The sequence below is a fragment of the Prionailurus viverrinus genome, chromosome D3 (assembly GCF_022837055.1).
Source record: "Prionailurus viverrinus isolate Anna chromosome D3, UM_Priviv_1.0, whole genome shotgun sequence".
NCBI classification, from domain to species: Eukaryota; Metazoa; Chordata; class Mammalia; order Carnivora; family Felidae; genus Prionailurus; species Prionailurus viverrinus.
The window spans coordinates 31,932,915-31,948,120 of NC_062572.1; positions in this window are offsets into that span (position 1 = coordinate 31,932,915).

Sequence of the window (15,206 nt, forward strand, 5' to 3'; positions counted from 1 at the left end):
TAATTTCTGAGGCTTAATATGTTGTAGGGGAATTCACTCTCTTTTTATTTTCATGCTTCTTATGAGTGTTTTTGTTTATTCTTCTTTCCAATAAAATGTTTATCCCCAGAACACAATCAGATGGTATCTATATTGGCAAAATTCAATTTATAAATCAATTAAAGGATCATTAACTTCTCGGTAACAGCATGTAGAGTCATTATTTTTTATATGGACACATCTATTTTCATGTTTTTCAGATATATTTTACACTAATTCCCTATTGATTGATTTTTTAATCATAATTTTCTGTAGAACTCTGACAATATCTTTTTTGCATCTCTGAACATAATCACATGACATTTCATTAATTCTATTAACATGACTTACTGTATTAATGGATTCCCTAACGCTCAATCACATTTGCATTCCTGATGTAGTGTTTGATCATAATATAAAATTTAATGTGTTGACTCAGTGGGTTCTAATATTTAATATTTTTACATTTATTTTTATATGTCATATTTATCTGTAATATTTTATATGCCTCTATCTAGGCAGAATTCTTATATGAATCACCCTTCTATACCCTTCAAAAAAACACTGGGAAGATTGAATAGTTTAAGTAGCCTTGGTTTATCAATTAGTTCCTTAGTAGAATTTCCCTCTTAAACTATAGGAACTTGGTGTTTTTTTTGCAAATGAAAGAACTCTAAAAAATGTCTATTTCTTCCATGTATATTGTTTCAGCTTAGAATCCCTATCTCTACTGGGGTAAATGTTGATAAAATATACATTCCTAAAAGACATATCATCCACATTTGCACATCAATTTGTGTTGAATTGCACAAATGTGTTTCTATTTTTAATATCAAAATTTGACTTTCAGTTCTTCCATGCACTCTAACCTGTTGAGGAATCTTAAGCTCTTTGTGTGATCTTATTTCTTCATTCATAATTAAATGTTTGATTAGCTCCAAAATTTGGAGGTTAACAGAAAAGTAGATTTTCAGCCAAACATTATCTCAGGGAAGCACAGTATCCAGTAAGATATCCATGCTTTGCTGTTAGTCCTTCATGTCTCAGACCTCAGCATTCCATGCTCCTTCCATGTGAGCCCTTGTCTACTTCCAGGGATCATGGAAAGAAGAGCCTCTCCAACACTCAGCATCACTGGAGATGTTCCCTAGAAAGTTATGATTGTTCCTGGTAGTTGGTAACTGGGACAAAATGTTTCAAAAGTGTTCTCAACTCCACAAAGGTGTGTTTGATTGTTTCATCTGTAGGTGAGATGATAAAGATAGTCCTGTGGGGAGATAAAGTCATAGGATCACAAACTCATATCCCAGGTCTGGCCACCTCCCTTCCACATTTCATTGACTATCATGATCATCACTCTGAGCCCATCACCCTAGAAGCAGGAAAGAGTCTGGTGAGATTTTATATTTAGGTTTGGGATGCAGAGTCTATAAGGGAAAGAAGTGTATCAGGAGACAGAGTAAGTAAGATTCTCTGGGATAGAAACTGATCTAGTGTCAAAGCCACACAGGAAGGAGGAATAATTACTGAACTTGTGGAGAACAAATGGAGGTCTAAGACAACAAACCAATCCCTAACTGCTCCTAATTTAATTGAATGCAATCCTTATTGATCATGGTTAAAAGAGCATTCAAGGAAAGGTAACTCAATAACCTCAGGTTTTTACATTAGAGGAAACGTCATGGACTTCAGTAGTTTTCAGAACCAAATTATTTTGTGATATTTTCTTTAGTTTGAAAAAAATGCTCTAATGCCATTTCCAGTCTCAATACTCATCTTAGGACTATTTAAAATGTATTCAGAGAACAAGTTGACATACCTCTAGTTTCACTTTTGCTTAATGAACTTGTATTTTAATATCTTTAACATTATGACATTGAAATAATATCATTTGATATTTCCACATTAATACACAATAATATGCTCCATAATTGATGATAATTTAATTTCTCCTCTGCATTATTTTATCTCCTGTTAATGTTTCCCTTGCTTAGCATGTAGTCATTCCATTGTGTATTCCTTGATTAAGATAGAAGTCTTAGCATGTAGTCATTCCATTGTGTATTCCTTGATTAAGATAGAAGTCTTTTTATTAATGCATTTTTAAATTTAAAGTTTATTTATTTATTTTAGAGAAGGAGGGCAAAGAGAGGAGGTGAGAAAGAGAATCCCAAGAAGGCTCCATGCTGTCTGCAAGGAGCCAGATGCTGGGCTCAATCTCACAAACCGTGAGATCATGACCTGAGCTGAAATCAAGAGTCTGGTGCTTAACCAATTTAGCAACCCAGGCACTCCGAGTCTTTTTTAAATTCCAACATGGAATCCACCATCCATGCATTCAGTAAGTTACACTTAATCTTATATGATTATCGTTTTGGGATTATACCAAATCAGGGCATGTATATTCTATTTGGATCTCCAAATCATTGTAGATGATATTTGCTATAAAATAAGGAATTAGATTAAAATGAAAAATTGCTACAATCACAATTTTCTTTTAAAAAGTACAACCATTCTTTTTAACAATTACAAGATATAAAAAAAATGAACACATTTGAGGTTTAGAAAAACCTATTATGAGACAGCATAGTGATTAACAATGTCAACTCTTGACACTGTCTTTCATAAGGAGGTGACTTGAGGAGGTCATTTAGCCTTCCTGGATAGATGTCAGGTCTCCTCACTTACAAAATGGTAAAAATAAAGCCCTTATGTCATAGAATTGTTATACAAGCTATGTATAAACATGAATAATAGTATTCATAGTGGGGATATGTTTTTCTTTTTATAACAAAATCTTAGGGAAAGGAAAATGGGTTTTAATAAGAAATATATGGGCTGGAAATTGTGATAAATGGAAAATAGGGGATTTCAGTTGCCATGATAAAACAGACCTCATGCATGTTTCCTTCAGGATCCTCTCTGAATGGGAGTAGAGTCACTGGAAAATGGCAACCTCCAGGGATTTAGCGAGAGGGATGATCTTATCTCAGACCACAGTTGAATTCCTGGGGGATTTATTTCTTCTTTGCCATTATAGCTTCCTTTATTCACCAGATTCACGTTAAGGTCCATAGGTTTGATTTTCAAGCCTCTGACTGTAGCCAGCTCCTTGGTCATCCTCTGTTAAGGAGTCCCACAGACAACAGCCGCTTTGGGACTGGAATATTTCCTCAGCAATATTGGATGCAAACTCCTTTTCTATGTTCACAGGGTGGGCAAGGACAGGTGAATTGGCATCACCTCCTCTTATGTATTGTCCAGGTCACCACAATCTGCTTTATGAGCTCCAGGTGTCAGAGTTAAAACTACAAACTCCTCAATATAGCGGGCCCCCCACCATCCTGAACATGCTGGTAAATGCCATTTTTCCTTTGTAGGTGACTGGCAAGTGAAACAGCAAAGGCATCACAGAGAAAGAGGACTGGGGAGACTTTTCTGTGATAACTACATAACTCTGTGATCTCTACACACAGCATTATCATCATCCTATTATGTTTTGTATTTGGGACCCATGATCTGGGTTTTTATCTTATGTAGGTACAAATAGCTAGTCCAGCATGTTAAGAGTTTACCTAGGCAACTTCATGATATTACTGCTTTGGCATTCATCATGGGTGGCCAATCTTCCCTGCAGTGGCCTTGAACTGACACTAGCCCCTCCCATGAGCACATGCCTAGATAACAGTCCACATAGTCACAAACAAAAATATAAGCCCCTGATAGTGATGTCCCCAGCAGACTTTTGAGCAAGTCTCCCCTGGCTCCCAGGGCCTTTCCCCTGTGTTCCCCTTAAATAAGAGCCCCATAGAACTGACCAAAACCACAAGTGTTTTTTGTTTTAAATTGGCCAATTTGATCTTATCCCAGGAATCCCAAAGCACTCCACCCTTGAGCCCTAATAAAGGTGTGTGCCACACATCTTACCCCTCTGTCTGGCTGTTCCCTGCCTTGACCTTCCTATGTGGTCTCTGAAGGCATACTGTGTACCTCCTCTGGTACTTGTGAATTATAAACCTCTATTTCAATTCCCTTGTGGTCTTTTGTTGATGGGAGGCTCACCATCCACCCTTCCTCCCCACCCTGCCAGAGCTCTACTTAACAAGTGTTAATTTAATAAAGTCACAACAAAATACAGCACATTCATAGGACCAACCTCTCCCCACATCCTCCCCTGAATCCAGAGTCTCTGGAAGCACTCTTGTTTCAGTGAACAACTTTAAGTCTCTTTTTACTCTGTTCTCAAACTTTTGTCCCTTTTTAATATACTAGTTGGTGGTTGGCCACCAGGTCTTTGCTAGTCACTGCCTGCTTTCTTATAGGCAGCTCCTTTTTTCTCATGAGTCCAGGATATCTGTGCTTGGCTCTGTCTGCTATGTGAGGAATATACAGTTCCCTAAGCTTGTAAGAAACCTCTATATTTAATGCGGTTTTGTCTTTTTTTTTTTTTAACAAATACTATCATTTTTTTCTTCTGTCCTGGTAGAGGTTTGAGTATTGCAAGGAGAAGTCACATACAGAGTGTGAACAACTCACAAAGTTTCTGTCCTCATAGGATGGATCTCATGTTGGGAATGGCAGGTGCAGAATGAAATGTTTTGTAAAATGCTTTCATAACTTACATTTTATTCAGTAGTGAATTCATTTAAAAGAAAGGTTTCTGATGATTTGGAGACAATGGAAAGCTAATACAAGTATGTAGCTTTAACTCAATTAATCAAAATTGCTCCAGAATTTAACTAGGCACAGAAGTATAAGAAGAGTTCCTGAGTGAAGGTCAATCAAGAAAGAAGGCAGGTGACCTGGGATGGAGTTGGAGGAGAAACAGTGCATCAAATACTGTAGGGTCATGCCCAGATTTTGCCATTTTACCTTTACATCTCAAGAAAGAAGTTAGTCATTTGAAATATGTGATGTTTTCTGGGGTAGGAGAGTGGTATATTTCAAATTTTTTCAGATAGAAATAGAATGCAAGTGAGTGAGACAAAATGAATATGTTAAGAGATTTATAGTTAGAAATCACTTTGTTGCTAATACGTAGAGAATCATAAAGAAAACCATTTGGCTTTTGAAACACTTTGAAGGTAGAATATTCTGTAGTAAGCCATGATCACAATCAGCCTGTTCAGAAGAAAGAAGTATCAGAGTGGACCCTGTATTCTGAATTTTGAGAGATGAATCTAAAGTGTCATTGTCCATCCACTGGAGGCTCGGAGGACAAGGTGTCAAGGTGTAGTTCTATTGTTGTTTTTTATGTTTGTTTGTTTGTTTTTAAGGAGGGCACTGATACTTTGAAATATTCAAGGGGCAATTTTGACAGAATCAAAATTAATTGAGCAATTCTTTGTAGTGAAAAATTTTAACAGACCCTTTGTGGTCATTGTTAGATGGAGTAGATACAATTTATTAAGGATTCAAATATTTGAATAATACAATGAGCAAGCTTAACCTAATGGATATATTGAACCTAGACTCTATGTCACATTTTTTAGCACATAGGAAACAATTGAAATGATTTTATCTCAAAGTTTTAACAAATATAAAATATTTTAATAAAAGAAATTGATTTTGTGACCCATTAAGTAACAATATCTTTTAGACAGTACTGTAAGGAATTAAAAAGGTTTTTTAAAATAAAACCCTGAGCAATATTTCTAAATGAATAATTAGAATTTTTTAGACTAAAAGACAATGAAAATGCTCCATATCAATTTTGTACATTGTGATTTATTCAAAAGTAGTTACAGGAAATGAGATAGATGAAAATTCTCAGACTAGAACAGAAGATGGCTGATAATGTGTATCCTAAATGTCAAACTCTAGAATTTATAAAAAGAAATATAGGCTAAATGCAAGTAATGTATATGGTATAATAATGTGATGAAATTATGGGATTTGGGGTTCATGAGTGAACAGCTAAAATTTTTTGAGATGCTTTTGGTGCAATAAAGTGATTTTATTATAGTAAGGGGACAGGACCCATGGGCAGAAAAAGCTGCACTGGGATTATGAGAAGATCCTGATTATATACTTTTAATTAATGGAGGTTAGAAATAGTATAAGTCTCTAAGTAATTTGGAAGCAAGTCTCTCAGGACCTTGAGGGCTAGCTGCTATAAATATAAGTTGACTTTTAGTCTTTAATAAAACATGAACATTAAGGCATGAAGGCTGTAATAAGTTCCTTGAGGAAGGTCACGTTCTGCATATTCCAGGTACCTGTTAGTGGGATGCAAGCTGTAAAGAGATTTAATTTAAGCCACAATTCCCTTGTCTTTGTTTCCCTCATCAATAAATATAATGTAAGTAATGAAATTTAGATCAGAGATTAATATAAGTGATTTCATACTAATGAATTAGAAAACTGGGAGGAAAGGGTGATTTTTGTCAAATACAGAATACAAAAGTTGAATTAGGAATAATTAGAAAACAGAAAAGCAGAAATAAATTTTAAATACTTTGGACACATTCATCAAAAGTTCTGACAGTTTTAATGACATTTTCCCAATATTTTTAAGGTTCAGGAATTCCTCTTCCAAGTATGTTTTATAGATCAGAGGGAAAAAAGAAAAACCATGGAAAGATTTTTTGTGGCTATTATATACATTATACCAAAACTTTAAGGTTAAACCACTAAAAGTTATGAATTTGGACAGAAAATTAGTATATAACATACAAAATGACTGAGAAAGTCTTATTTCAAAACTAGAGGATAGGGGCGCCTGGGTGGCGCAGTCGGTTAAGCGTCCGACTTCAGCCAGGTCACGATCTTGCGGCCCGTGAGTTCGAGCCCCGCGTCAGGCTCTGGGCTGATGGCTCAGAGCCTGGAGCCTGTTTCCGATTCTGTGTCTCCCTCTCTCTCTGCCCCTCCCCCGTTCATGCTCTGTCTCTCTCTGTCCCAAAAATAAATAAATGTTGAAAAAAAAAATTTAAAAAAAAAAAAAAAAAACTAGAGGATATGCCAATAAAAAAAAATCAACTCATATGATATAACATATTAAAAGTTAAATGAGGTAATCATATTGAATAAAACATACCTCTAATTTTTAAAATAAATTAATTAATTTGGAAAAACTATCAAAGAATATTTCAATTACTAATGATTACAAGACATCAGGATATAGGAACAAATATGCAAATGACCAACAAGCATATGAAAAGATAATCAACATCTTTACCATTAAGGAAATACAAATAAAAAACACAACAATGTATTCCTCCACACCTGGGATGGCTATATTCAAGAAGACTAATGAGGGACGCCTGAGTAGCTCAGTCGGTTAAGTGTCCGTCTTTGGTCAGGTCATGATCTCATGGTTTGTGAGTTTGAGCCCCACTTCAGTCTGTGTGCTGACAGCTCAGAGCCTGGAGCCTGCTTAGGATTCTGTGTCTTCCTCTCTCTGCTCCTCCCCCATTTGCACTCTCTCTCTCTCTCTCTCTCTCTCAAAAATGAGTAAACATTTAAAAATTAAAAAAAAAGAAGGCAAATGATAACAAGTGTGGGCAGTATTGGGATTGTAAAATGGAGCAGACATTTTGGAAAACACTTTGGCAATTATTCTAAAGGTTGACATAGAGTTACTATATGGCCCAGAAATTCCATTCCTAATTGCTCCTAAGCAATTCCACTGAAAAGAAATGAATATATATATCACACAAAAATTTGTATTTGAATGTTCATAGCAGTATTCATTATAGCCAAAAAGTGGAGACAACTCAAATGTCCATCAATAGATAATGAAACAAAATGTGGTATACTCATATGATAGAATATTCTTCAGCCAGAAAAAGAATAAAGTACTGATATATGCTACAACATGGATAAACTTTGAAAACATTGCCCAATGAAAAACGCTGGACATAAGAGGTCATTTTGTTTATACAAAATGACACAATAGGCAAATCTGTAGAGAAAGAAACTGGATTAGTGGTTGCCAGGAACCAGGAGATGGGGAAATGGAAAGTCACTACCTGATAAGTGTGGGGTTTCTTTTCAGAGTGATGGAGGCATTCTGGATAGTGATTTGATAGCAACGATGATTGTACAACATGTCAATTTACAAAAACTGGTGAATTTTATTTCAGTTAAAATAATTTAAGAAAACAAAGAACAAACTCCAAAATGACTGTTGTGCATAATGGAGATTTATCAGCTATAAACATAGCCAAAACTCTAAATTAGCACAGAGGAAAGCCGATAAAAAAAAATGAGGGTCAACAAATTTCTATTGGTGCTTTGGATTTACCTAGAAAAGCCATGAAAAGACATACTCAGGCTTTAAGCATAGGTAGTTCACTTTTGTGCCATGGAAAATTTCCTGGTCCTGGTAGATGTGATTTATACCAATGTGACCTCAGAAATGGTTAAAAAATAGTTTTTTAAAAAGGCAGTAGGGGCGTCTGGATGACTCAGTCAGTGAGGTGTCTGACTCTTGATCTCGGCTCAGGTCATAATCGTACAGTTCATGAGATTGAGCCCCACATTGGGCTCTGCACTGACCGTGTGGAGCCTACTTGGGATTCTCTCTCCCTCTTTCTCTGCCCTTTTCCCACTCGTATCTGTGCTTTCTCTTGCTCCCTCATGTTAAAAAAAATGTCTGAACCCATGTTAAAATATTTTATTTAGCTTATGAGGGAACCAACAGATATTATACCAGTCAAAAAAAGAATCCAAAGAACAGACGCAGGCATGCATATTGATCAGAAATAATGAAACACCCAAAGGGAGAGAAGGCTTTGGGAGTTGAGGTTGCTAACAGCAAGACAGAATTCCCTGCCTGGTTGGCCTTCTCTTGACAATTGTGACCTTGTCACTTTTGAAGTTCCAGACAGATATTTGGAAGAGTATTCTTAATTTGGATTTGTCTGAAGGGTCCTCAAAATTAAATTTAACTATGCATTTTTAGTGAGAATCTCACAGTAGAGGTGATGTATCCTTTGTACCTCATCCTAGCAGGAGGCATATAATTGTGACTTGTCCCATTTGAACTTTAATAAGACAGTGTCTGCAAGGCTACTCCACTTTGTTTTTCTTTTCTCCTTTGTAATCAATGCATATGGATAGGAAGGGCAGAGAGGTATAATAGGACGCTGTAAATATGTCATTCCTCAGCAAATTTCATCCACTAGTTTTAGCATTCTTTGATATTTCTTGGATTGTAAAATGGTGATTTTTCTATCCATCATTCCTTTGACCTTTGTTAGCATTCTACTGAAAGGAAAAACTTTATTCCGTCTGCATCTGTTTATTCACTCATTTACTTATAATATTATAGGCTCTTGGAATCCTGTTTTATTCAGTGAGTAATAATCTATTACTATCATTATTTAGTTCAAAACTCAAATTCCCGGATTTGGATAGTGGGACCCCCTTCAAGCTGACTTTTATGTTCTTTTGACTTGTTCCCATCACACCATAATTTTCTTTCTCTTTCTTTCTTTCTTTCTTTCTTTCTTTCTTTCTTTCTCTCTTTCTTTCTTTTCCTTCCTTCCTTCCTTCCTTCCTTTCTCTCTCTTCTTTCTTTCTTTCTTACTTTCTTTCTTTCTTTCTTCTCTTTCACATTTAGTTTCTAATACTACACAATGTTCTAGACTTAACTTGAATCCCTTGCCCCAGCATCAGAACCAGCTATTTCCTCCAAGGAGCCTAGTTGCAATTAGTGGAAAGTGATATTTAAAAACTAATACTTGGGTGTTAGGTGTGCTCATTGTTTCGGTGGTCATTGCTCCTATTGCCCTGTGGACAGCTTTTTTGCCACACTTGAGCTATGACACTGTGCATTCTGCCTCACAGAAGCTCCCTCACCCAATCTGGGCTTCAGCATCCCAATTCAAGTCTCTGCTTCCTACATGAGTGCTCTCCACACCTTGCTGGGATTCTGATACATGGCTCTGGGCTACTGTCAACATTAAATTCTGAAGTGCATGCTTTCTACTTGGCTTTGACACTTAGCACTGGGCTGCACAGACACCCTTTCTCCTTGCTTGGGCTCTGTGGCTCTGGGCCTTCCATGCTAGACTGCCTATACCTTGTGGGTGGTTGGAAATGCAACTAGCTTAGAAAAGAAGGGACCCCATTTCTAGTGGTATGTTTTTCAACAATGTGACAGGAATGTATGTGTTGTGTGCCTCAGATATCTAGGTTCATGTACAGATTAACAACAAATAAGTTTTAGAAATGGCTTTTCAGCACTGATATTCAAATGAATAGTTATTCTGTCTCTCATTTTATAAGAGTTAGCATATCCAGATCTGTTCAAGTAAAAGCAGATAATTTTTCCCATGGGAGTAGAAAGTGCTCTAGTAAAGCTATTCAGCTTATGAGAAGTGTACAATATTTAAAATTCAAAGCACTCAGGGGCACCTGGGTGGTTCAGTCAGTTAAGGCTCCAACTCTTGATTTCAGCTCAGGTCTTGATCTCATGGTTCATGAGATCGAGCCCCAAGTCAGGTTCCATGTTGACAGCATGGAGACTGCTTGGGATGCTGTCTCTCCCTCTCTCTCTGCCCCTCCCTTACTCACAAATACACACACACTCTCTCTCTAAATAAACATTACAAAAATATTTAAAAAATAAAATGAAAAATAAAATTAAAACCACTCAGAAGAATATTGAAAGACCACTATTTGTTTCTTGTAAAAAATGCTAAATAAATATGACTACAAAGTCTTGGAAATCCCTTTTCTTCTTCCACCATTATTTTCTCCCTTTCTTGAGTAACTTTTGCTTCTAAAAAGTGATTTTTTTTTTACTAGAGAAGTTAAAATAACTGTTACTAAAAGTTAAAAAAAGCATTCCTTATAAACTTCCATGAGGCAGTTGGAAAATTCCTCCATTGTATTTTGGAAGGAAAGTTTGAGCATCCTTAATTTTCTGTGACTTCATTTTCCCACCCAGTGTCCCATGATAGAATCATCAGAGTCAATTAATGAAAATTCTCTAAAGAGCTGATTTTCCTACTGTTTTGGCATCCAGCATTGCATGCATAATATATTATCTTATAAGGAATGGAAACAGGTAGAATTCCTAGTCTTATCCAACAAGGTAAGCTCCTTTTAGAATATCACATGCGTGTTAAAATAGAATGGCAAAATCTTAGGGAGGATGGCTCAATGGTCTTCTGAATTGTTTGTGTCTGTTGGAGTATAAGGTCAGAACCTTTGAAGAACTTTGCCTCTTTTTTTCATAGTAAAAAGGAGCTTTGAGTGGTTACTAAAATGGAAAACCTATTAAAGTTTGCCATTTTTTAGAGAGAAAATAACTCCCAGTTGAATTATAGCAGCAGAGCCCTGGCCTTTAAAATAATGTTTTGTTTTATTGGAAACAAATGTTGCAAATGCTGGATTCCCTTTGAAATGAAGAGCAAATTTCAGTTGAAAAAGCTAACAACCATATTTCTGAGAAGAAACCCTAAGGGTGTTCAAGGAAAAACATCAAAATGATGAAACCTCTGTAAGTCAGAAAACAGGCTGCCCTGACATGCTGAAAGGAAAGCATTTGAGAAAGAATTATGTGCTTTAACAAGCATTTCATTGAAAATGTTTAACTACAAGGTAGATTCTTATTTTTAGAACCCAATACTTAAACAACTTTTGGAAGTCATTTGGAATAGCTCAAGATAAAATGATGTAAGTATCTATCTGTTTCTCCCTAGAGTTTCCTTCATGGTTTGTAGGTGGGCCCTAACCTGGTGATTGGGTAGGACTTGATCAGAGGGCAGTGTTTCACCCCTCTATGTTGCTAGCTCTAATTCAGTAATACTGAAAGGCTGGATATTTTGTAATCTTTATTTTCTCAACCCTCTCATAATAAAATAATCCTGAAGACTTTTGGGGAAGGAATAGTTGTTGGGAACCACAAACCAGACACAAACCACATATATTCTTCCTGGAAATGGGTGCAGGATTTGAAGTCAAAGACCTGGGTTAAAGACTCAGCTGTGTGACTTGGCCAAACCACATAACCTCTTTGAATCTTGGTTTTCAACACTTGGTTTACCATTTTCAAACTACAATTGTGAATATTAGATAAAATAACTCATGCTGAAAAGAGCTTCATCCATGTCTGCTGAGCTTTAACATGTTAGCTGTTGCCATTGTCCTTGCTGTTTAGGTCAGCCCACAGAGTTGACACAGAGGCTCACAGTGAGAACTTCCTGCTATTCCTGTGGGCTGATCTCCTGGGAATACAGTATTGCTGTGGCACACCAGCAAAAGGCAGGGCTGTGTGGGATTTTGGCATGCAAAAATCAAGTTCAGGAATGGGAACTGAGAGTTGAGAAGTGATGTGCTGAGCAGAACTTCGAGTCTCTGATCTCCATGAAACAGTTGGAAGTTTGCTATGATGTCAGCCCTGTGAGAGATCCCAAATCTGACCAGTGCTGCTGTGGTGCCCTCCTGAGAGCTGGGATTCCCTGCAGCATGTGTGAGAGCTGGGAACCTACTCGTGGGTTGAGGGCCAGCACCTGACTAGAATTCTATCATCCAGCTGTTAGCCTTTTCTGTCACTATTCCTACTCCCCAAACCCCCACTATTCTATACTAACAAGTAGTGTAAGACAACCAGGGATGAAAGACTGAGAAAAAGAAAACTGGAGCAATACACTGCCACCCAGTCCTGATGGATCAAGGAATGTTGTCTCTTGGCCACAAAAACAGGATGAGTCAGTGGCAGAAAGATACTCCCTGGTGTGGAGAGAAACCTGCTTCTCAGGGAAGGGGATATAAGCAGTAGCTACCAACTCTGCCCTTTGGCTGGCATGCATCTTTCTGTCTTCCACTCCTTGATTGCCTCTTGTGCTCAAAAAGTATCTTTTTATTATACCAGTCTGTATAGTTTAAATTCCTTGAGTTATATACATCTTTGCATATCCTCCTTTGCTAATTCTACACAGCACTTAACGTTTGTAGAATTGCTGCAACTGTTAGCCACAGAAACTATGTTCCTAAACAATAACAGAAGATTGTTTTTCACGTGGGAAAATGAACTCTCTTTTAATAGCAGAAGAAAAGAAAAGCACATATGCTTAAAAGGGGTGTTTTCACATCTAAATTGGATTGGGGGCTTCTGAAAATCACCACCAGTCACTAGAATGCTTTTTAGAACATTTAATGAAAATAATAGCAATTCTATTTATTGTGTAAACAGTTTACACTAGATAATATACAAAATGATTTATATGTGTGTTTTCATTTAATTCATGGAACAACCCATCACTAAATATGCTCATATATGAAGAAGCTGAGGCTTATAAGAGAGGCTAAGTAACTTGCTCAATATTTGAAAAATGGGCAAGCCAGGATGAGGAGCAGATTTTTCTGCTTTCAAACCCATGATCCTCAAGTCCATCTGAAGATGATGTATGTTTGTTATAGAAAATAATGTTGGTTGAAACATATGTGGTCAGAGCCTGCATGAGCCTTTGAGCCAGTTCTCTTGCTTTGTTTGTCATTCTGAGCAGGGACTGTTCTTTTGGCCAAAAGACATATAAAAGCAGGAGGTACAGATGGAGTTCAGACATGCAAGCTGGGGTGTTCCCTGAATGCATATGAGACCACTCACAGTGCAAGATGGAGCTGGAGCTTGGGAGACAAGATAGGCCAGAGGCCTGGTCTCCCCATGTTGCCACATTCCAGCACAGGACTCCAATTCCATATCCTGAGACAGAGAAATCTCCCTGATTGGTGACATTCAGGGACTGACTTGGTTAAAAGGGCTAGGCCATGATGTTCTGTTGAACATAATTTCCCAGAACATCAAAATCAGACAAGATCACTAGGTGGCCATGATAAAGTGAATAAAAAATAAGATCACTACCTAATCACATCTGGACAAGAATGAAAACATGCAAATCACAAATTCTTTCAAACATCCTCCTCACCCAGCTGTGAGACAACTGGTTCCTCTTTACCACTTAACAACTGTAGCCCCACTCTGCTTCTCCCACTTTTTAAAAAGCTTATTTATTTATTTTGAGAGAGAAAGAGCAAGCAAAGTAGGGGCAGAGAGACAGGGAGAGAGAGAATCCCAAGCAGGCTCCACTCTCTCAGCACAGAGCCTGATGGAGGGCTCAAACGCACAAACATGACAAAATCAAGAGTTGAATGCTCAACCAACTGAGTCACCCAGACACCCTTGCTTCTCCCCCTTCTTAATGAAAGTTATTCAGATACCGCTTATAGAATTGACCCCACTTTGTGGGAGTACCCACAATCATCTAGTCACCCCTCCCCCAATCACCTAGCAAAACCCAAACCCAGTCACAACACATCCCAACACCCACCCTCTCTGAGATGCCCTGTTATTTCCATGGTGTGTGGCCAATCCTGGAATGAAAAGGACTAACAGCCCTACTTTATTTGGTAATAGGTGTCTTCTTGGTGGCATTTGGCTGGAGGGCATGGGCAGTTTGAGAATGGCTTCCCAGATCTTTATGGAGATGTGATCTGACCACTCTCACTAGTCTGAAGACATGTTGTTTCTTCCCAAGTCTAGCAAATTCATGGTCTCTTCAACAAGCCTGGGTCTCATTTTGTCATGACATGAACTTATTTGTAGTTACCTTCCTAGTGGAGTATGAACATTTGTGTATACATGTGTGTGTGTTTTAAAATAGAGTAGGTATGGGGCGCCTGGGTGGCGCAGTCGGTTAAGCGTCCGACTTCAGCCAGGTCACGATCTCGCGGTCCGTGAGTTCGAGCCCCGCGTCAGGCTCTGGGCTGATGGCTCAGAGCCTGGAGCCTGTTTCCGATTCTGTGTCTCCCTCTCTCTCTGCCCCTCCCCCGTTCATGCTCTGTCTCTCTCTGTCCCAAAAATAAATTAAAAATGTTGAAAAAAAAAATTTAAAAAAAAAAAATAAATAAAATAAAATAGAGTAGGTAATGATCTACTGAATACTACTGAATTGGTACCTTATGGGTGGATAAACAATAGCAGGCTACCATTCCCTAATATACAGTAGACATAAGTATACAGTATACTTGTTACATACTACTAATCCAGGCCCATTGGTCCTGATGTACTACTCTCTTCCTGCATAAACCCTGGAGTAAGTCTTTCTCCTTGACACTGTAATTGTGTTCACTTGGGTCCTCTCCTGCTTCATCCCAAGTTATGCAGACCCACCTGTCCTTCCCCATCTGCTCTTCCATGAACTGCCTTATCAGGGTTACACCCAAGTAGAGGTCTC